The sequence below is a fragment of the Opisthocomus hoazin genome, unplaced genomic scaffold (genome assembly GCF_030867145.1).
Source record: "Opisthocomus hoazin isolate bOpiHoa1 unplaced genomic scaffold, bOpiHoa1.hap1 HAP1_SCAFFOLD_112, whole genome shotgun sequence".
Lineage (NCBI taxonomy): Eukaryota > Metazoa > Chordata > Aves > Opisthocomiformes > Opisthocomidae > Opisthocomus > Opisthocomus hoazin.
In genome coordinates, this window is record NW_027448732.1 from 112,476 (window position 1) to 120,000 (window position 7,525).

Genomic DNA, 7,525 nt, shown 5'->3' on the forward strand with positions numbered 1-7,525 from the left:
CCGTGCAGGCACCCCTGCATACGGGCCTCCGGCAGGGCCGGCCTGCCGACCCCAGCCACCCCCCGCAAGCCCCCCCACCGCCGCCCCGACTGAGACAGCACAGGCAGCCCGCCGCCGGCCCTTCCCACCCCGTGCAGGCACCCCTGCATACGGGCCTCCGGCAGGGCCGGCCTGCCGCCCCCAGCCACCCCCCGCAAGCCCCCCCACCGCCGCCCCGGCTGAGAGAGCACAGACAGCCCGCCGCCGGCCCTTCCCACCCCGTGCAGGCACCCCTGCATACGGGCCTCCGGCAGGGCCGGCCTGCCGACCCCAGCCACCCCCCGCAAGCCCCCCCACCGCCGCCCCGACTGAGACAGCACAGGCAGCCCGCCGCCGGCCCTTCCCACCCCGTGCAGGCACCCCTGCATACGGGCCTCCGGCAGGGCCGGCCTGCCGCCCCCAGCCACCCCCCGCAACCCCCCCCACCGCCGCCCCAGCTGAGAGAGCACAGGCAGCCCGCCGCCGGCCCTTCCCACCCCGTGCAGGCACCCCTGCATACGGGCCTCCGGCAGGGCCGGCCTGCCGACCCCAGCCACCCCCCACAAGCCCCCCCACCGCCGCCCCGGCTGAGACAGCACAGGCAGCCCGCCGCCGGCCCTTCCCACCCCGTGCAGGCACCCCTGCATACGGGCCTCCGGCAGGGCCGGCCTGCCGACCCCAGCCACCCCCCGCAAGCCCCCCCACCGCCGCCCCGGCTGAGAGAGCACAGGCAGCCCGCCGCCGCCCCTTCCCACCCCGTGCAGGCACCCCTGCATACGGGCCTCCGGCAGGGCCGGCCTGCCGCCCCCAGCCACCCGCCACAGGCCCCCCCACCGCCGCCCCGGCTGAGACAGCACAGGCAGCCCGCCGCCGGCCCTTCCCACCCCGTGCAGGCACCCCTGCATACGGGCCTCCGGCAGGGCCGGCCTGCCGCCCACAGCCACCCCCCGCAACCCCCCCCACCGCCGCCCCGGCTGAGACAGCACAGGCAGCCCGCCGCCGGCCCTTCCCACCCCGTGCAGGCACCCCTGCATACGGGCCTCCGGCAGGGCCGGCCTGCCGCCCCCAGCCACCCCCCGCAAGCCCCCCCCACCGCCGCCCCGGCTCAGAGAGCACAGGCAGCCCGCCGCCGGCCCTTCCCACCCCGTGCAGGCACCCCTGCATACGGGCCTCCGGCAGGGCCGGCCTGCCGCCCCCAGCCACCCCTCCGCAAGCCCCCCCACCGCCGCCCCGGCTGAGAGAGCACAGGCAGCCCGCCGCCGGCCCTTCCCACCCCGTGCAGGCACCCCTGCATACGGGCCTCCGGCAGGGCCGGCCTGCCGCCCCCAGCCACCCCCCGCAAGCCCCCCCACCGCCGCCCCGGCTGAGAGATCACAGGCAGCCCGCCGCCGGCCCTTCCCACCCCGTGCAGGCACCCCTGCATACGGGCCTCCGGCAGGGCCGGCCTGCCGCCCCCAGCCACCCCCCACAAGCCCCCCCACCGCCGCCTCGGCTGAGAGAGCACAGGCACCCCGCCGCCGGCCCTTCCTACCCCGTGCAGGCACCCCTGCATACGGGCCTCCGGCCGGGCCGGCCTGCCGCCCCCAGCCACCCCCCACAAGCCCCCCCACCGCCGCCCCGGCTGAGACAGCACAGGCAGCCCGCCGCCGCCCCTTCCCACCCCGAGCAGGCACCCCTGCATACGGGCCTCCGGCAGGACCGGCCTGCCGCCCCCAGACAAACCCCGCAAGCCCCCCCACCGCCGCCCCGGCTGAGAGAGCACAGGCACCCCGCCGCCGCCCCTTCCCACCCCGTGCAGGCACCCCTGCATACGGGCCTCCGGCAGGGCCGGCCTGCCGCCCCCAGCCACCCCCCGCAAGCCCCCCCCACCGCCGCCCCGGCTCAGAGAGCACAGGCAGCCCGCCGCAGGCCCACCCACCCCGTGCAGGCACCCCTGCATACGGGCCTCCGGCAGGGCCGGCCTGCCGCCCCCAGCCACCCCCCGCAAGCCCCCCCCACCGCCGCCCCGGCTCAGAGAGCACAGGCAGCCCGCCGCAGGCCCACCCACCCCGTGCAGGCACCCCTGCATACGGGCCTCCGGCAGGGCCGGCCTGCCGCCCCCAGCCACCCCCCACAAGCCCCCCCACCGCCGCCCCGGCTGAGAGAGCACAGGCAGCCCGCCGCCGGCCCTTCCCACCCCGTGCAGGCACCCCTGCATACGGGCCTCCGGCAGGGCCGGCCTGCCGCCCCCAGCCACCCCCCGCAAGCCCCCCCACCGCCGCCCCGGCTGAGAGAGCACAGGCAGCCCGCCGCCGCCCCTTCCCACCCCGTGCAGGCACCCCTGCATACGGGCCTCCGGCAGGGCCGGCCTGCCGCCCCCAGCCACCCCCCGCAAGCCCCCCCACCGCCGCCCCGGCTGAGAGAGCACAGGCAGCCCGCCGCCGGCCCTTCCCACCCCGTGCAGGCACCCCTGCATACGGGCCTCCGGCAGGGCCGGCCTGCCGACCCCAGCCACCCCCCGCAAGCCCCCCCCACCGCCGCCCCGGCTCAGAGAGCACAGGCAGCCCGCCGCCGGCCCTTCCCACCCCGTGCAGGCACCCCTGCATACGGGCCTCCGGCAGGGCCGGCCTGCCGCCCCCAGCCACCCCCCGCAACCCCCCCCACCGCCGCCCCGGCTGAGAGATCACAGGCAGCCCGCCGCCGGCCCTTCCCACCCCGTGCAGGCACCCCTGCATACGGGCCTCCGGCAGGGCCGGCCTGCCGACCCCAGCCACCCCCCGCAAGCCCCCCCCACCGCCGCCCCGGCTCAGAGAGCACAGGCAGCCCGCCGCAGGCCCTTCCCACCCCGTGCAGGCACCCCTGCATACGGGCCACCGGCAGGGCCGGCCTGCCGACCCCAGCCATCCCCCGCAAGCCCCCCCACCGCCGCCCCGGCTGAGACAGCACAGGCAGCCCGCCGCCGGCCCTTCCCACCCCGTGCAGGCACCCCTGCATACGGGCCTCCGGCAGGGCCGGCCTGCCGCCCCCAGCCACCCCCCGCAAGCCCCCCCACCGCCGCCCCGGCTGAGACAGCACAGGCAGCCCGCCGCCGCCCCTTCCCACCCCGTGCAGGCACCCCTGCATACGGGCCTCCGGCAGGGCCGGCCTGCCGCCCCCAGCCACCCCCCGCAAGCCCCCCCACCGCCGCCCCGGCTGAGAGAGCACAGGCAGCCCGCCGCCGGCCCTTCCCACCCCGTGCAGGCACCCCTGCATACGGGCCTCCGGCAGGGCCGGCCTGCCGACCCCAGCCACCCCCCGCAAGCCCCCCCCACCGCCGCCCCGGCTCAGAGAGCACAGGCAGCCCGCCGCCGGCCCTTCCCACCCCGTGCAGGCACCCCTGCATACGGGCCTCCGGCAGGGCCGGCCTGCCGCCCCCAGCCACCCCCCGCAACCCCCCCCACCGCCGCCCCGGCTGAGAGATCACAGGCAGCCCGCCGCCGGCCCTTCCCACCCCGTGCAGGCACCCCTGCATACGGGCCTCCGGCAGGGCCGGCCTGCCGACCCCAGCCACCCCCCGCAAGCCCCCCCACCGCCGCCCCGGCTGAGAGAGCACAGGCAGCCCGCCGCCGGCCCTTCCCACCCCGTGCAGGCACCCCTGCATACGGGCCTCCAGCACGGGCGACCCGCTCTGTCCGCAGGGAGGACAGGTCTACCCCTTCTGGCGGCAGGGAGACCAGGTCTACCCGTTCTGCCGGCAGGGATGCCAGGTCTACCCGTTTTACCGGCAGGGATGCCAGGTCTACCCATTTACCGGCAGGGATGCCCGGTCTACCCGTTCTGGCTGCAGGGAGACCAGGTCTACCCGTTTTTCCTGCAGGGAGACCAGGTCTACCCGTTCTGCCGGCAGGGAGGCCAGGTCTACCCGTTTTACCGGCAGGGAGGCCAGGTCTACCCGTATTGCCGGCAGGGAGGCCAGGTCTACCCGTTTTACCGGCAGGGATGCCAGGTCTACCCGTTCTAGCGGCAGGGAGACCAGGTCTACCCGTATTGCCGGCAGGGATGCCAGGTCTACCCGTTTTACCGGCAGGGATGCCAGGTCTACCCATTTACCGGCAGGGATGCCAGGTCTACCCGTTCTGGCTGCAGGGAGGCCAGGTCTACCCATATTGCCGGCAGGGAGACCAGGTCTACCCATTTACCGGCAGGGATGCCAGGTCTACCCGTTCTGGCGGCAGGGAGAACAGGTCTACCCTTTTTGCCGGCAGGGAGACCAGGTCTACCCGTTTTGCCGGCAGGGAGACCAGGTCTACCCGTTCTGGCTGCAGGGAGACCAGGTCTACCCGTTTTGCCGGCAGGGATAACAGGTCTACCCGTTTTACCTGCAGGGAGACCAGGTCTACCCATTTACCGGCAGGGAGACCAGGTCTACCCGTTTTGCCGGCAGGGATGCCAGGTCTACCCGTTCTGGCGGCAGGGAGAACAGGTCTACCCGTTTTACCTGCAGGGAGAACAGGTCTACCCGTTTTACCGGCAGGGAGACCAGGTCTACCCGTTTTGCCGGCAGGGATGCCAGGTCTACCCGTTTTACCTGCAGGGATGCCAGGTCTACCCGTTTTACCGGCAGGGAGGCCAGGTCTACCCGTTCTGCCGGCAGGGAGGCCAGGTCTACCCGTTCTAGCGGCAGGGAGACCAGGTCTACCCATTTACCGGCAGGGAGACCAGGTCTACCCGTTTTGCCGGCAGGGAGGCCAGGTCTACCCGTTTTACCGGCAGGGAGGCCAGGTCTACCCGTTTTACCTGCAGGGAGAACAGGTCTACCCGTTTTACCGGCAGGGAGACCAGGTCTACCCGTTTTGCCGGCAGGGATGCCAGGTCTACCCGTTGTGGCGGCAGGGAGGCCAGGTCTACCCGTTCTGCCGGCAGGGAGGCCAGGTCTACCCGTTTTACCTGCAGGGAGGCCAGGTCTACCCGTTTTGGCGGCAGGGAGACCAGGTCTACCCGTTTTGCCGGCAGGGATGCCAGGTCTACCCGCTTCCGGCAGGGATGCCAGGTCTACCCGGTTCCAGGCAGGGAGGCCTCGTCTACCCGTTCTGCCGGCAGGGAGGCCAGGTCTACCCGTTTTACCGGCAGGGATGCCAGGTCTACCCGCTTCCGGCAGGGATGCCAGGTCTACCCGGTTCCAGGCAGGGAGGCCTCGTCTACCCGTTCTGCCGGCAGGGAGGCCAGGTCTACCCGTTTTACCGTCCGCCGGGTCCGGTGTGCCCGATGTGGCCGCCGGAGCTGCCGGCGGAAAGGGATGCCTCGTCTACCTCGCTCCGGCGGGACTTTGGCTCCACCGCGGTTCTGGCAGGTAGACGTCTTGCCCGGTTCTTCTTCGGAGCTGCCGAAGGGGTCGCTGCTTTGCGCTGCCTCCAGTTACGTCATGGTAAGAGTCGGCGGCGCTCGCGCGCCTCCCCGCTGGGGGAAGACGGTTCTCTTCGAGCCCGCCGGGGCCGGGGACCTCGCTGTCCGTATACTAGGGCAGAGGGCTGGCGCTCGCGGACCAGCGCCATCGAACCGCTGCAGCTACTCGCGGTTCAGCCGGCAGACTCGGGCGTTGCACGGCGGCTGTGGCCGTGGCCGTTCTGCCTCCTACCTATCGCGTACGGCGCTTCCGACTGCCAGAAGCCGCGCGAAGCCGCTGCTTGCCCGCAGGCTCCGGTGGCCGTTGCCGACTGGAGCGAGGGCTCCAAGAGGGGTTTCTCCAGGGCCGGGCCGAGACGGGCGGCGGTCGCCGGCACTCGAACGCTTGTCACCCGCGGCTCAGCCGGCAGACTCGGGCGTTGCCCGGCGGCCCTGGCCGTGGCCGTTCTGCCTCCTACCTATCGCTCACGGCGCTTCCGACTGCCAGAAGCCGCGCGAAGCCGCTGCTTGCCCGCAGGCTCCGGTGGCCGTTGCCGACTGGAGCGAGGGCTCCAAGAGGGGTTTCTCCAGGGCCGGGCCGAGACGGGCGGCGGTCGCCGGCACTCGAACGCTTGTCACCCGCGGCTCAGCCGGCAGACTCGGGCGTTGCCCGGCGGACCTGGCCGTGGCCGTTCTGCCTCCTACCTATCGCGCACGGCGGTTCCGACTGCCAGAAGCCGCGCGAAGCCGCTGCTTGCCCGCAGGCTCCGGTGGCCGTTGCCGACTGGAACGAGGGCTCCAAGAGGGGTTTCTCCAGGGCCGGGCCGAGACGGGCGGCGGTCGCCGGCACTCGAATGCTTGTCACCCGCGGCTCAGCCGGCAGACTCGGGCGTTGCCCGGCGGACCTGGCCGTGGCCGTTCTGCCTCCTACCTATCGCGCACGGCGCTTCCGACTGCCAGAAGCCGCGCGAAGCCGCTGCTTGCCCGCAGGCTCCGGTGGCCGTTGCCGACTGGAGCGAAGGCTCCAAGAGGGGTTTCTCCAGGGCCGGGCCGAGACCGGCGGCGGTCGCCGGCACTCGAACGCTTGTCACCCGCGGCTCAGCCGGCAGACTCGGGCGTTGCCCGGCGGCCCTGGCCGTGGCCGTTCTGCCTCCTACCTATCGCTCACGGCGCTTCCGACTGCCAGAAGCCGCGCGAAGCCGCTGCTTGCCCGCAGGCTCCGGTGGCCGTTGCCGACTGGAGCGAGGGCTCCAAGAGGCGTTTCTCCAGGGCCGGGCCGAGACCGGCGGCGGTCGCCGGCACTCGAACGCTTGTCAGCCGCGGCTCAGCCGGCAGACTCGGGCGTTGCCCGGCGGCCCTGGCCGTGGCCGTTCTGCCTCCTACCTATCGCGCACGGCGGTTCCGACTGCCAGAAGCCGCGCGAAGCCGCTGCTTGCCCGCAGGCTCCGGTGGCCGTTGCCGACTGGAGCGAGGGCTCCAAGAGGGGTTTCTCCAGGGCCGGGCCGAGACGGGCGGCGGTCTCCGGCACTCGAACGCTTGTAGGGCCGGGGTTTGGGAGTGGAGCCTGCCGTGGCTCCCCCCCCCTCCCCACGCCCGTTAACAGCAGCCATCCGCGGGCACGTTGCAGAGAAGCCTCTACGGCAATCCGGCTCTGCCGGTGGCCACGCCGCGTTGGGCTTCTGCTGTCGACGCTGCCCGCTCGCTCGCTCGCTCGCACGCAGGGCCCCGCGCCTGTGCTGCCCAGCCCTGCCCGAGGTTCGGGGTCCGGGGGCCGGCGCGTGCGGCCGTCGCTGTCCCAGGAACCGTGGCCGTGGGGCCTCCGCTTCTCCTCCGTTCCCCTTCCCTTTCCTGATCGATGAGGCTTTTCGGGTGGCGTCGGAGAGGGCCCCCGGCGGGCCGGGTCTTCCGTACTCCCCGTCATAGGGAGCCACGGCGGGGCTCCGGTGTTCGGGCCGGGCGGTCTCCTTTCCAATGTCGCTTCCCGTCTCGTGCGAGGTGTTGTCCCCTTCCCTCCGAGCGGCGCGGACCGTGACGAGCAAAGAGACGGCGGTGGTGGAAGCGGCGGGGCGCGTGCCTCCCCGTGTCACCCCGCACCCCCCCCATCCCGCTACCTGCTCGGTTGGGGTTCCTCGGGCTTCTTTACCGAACCGGGCTGTGTGACGGCCGC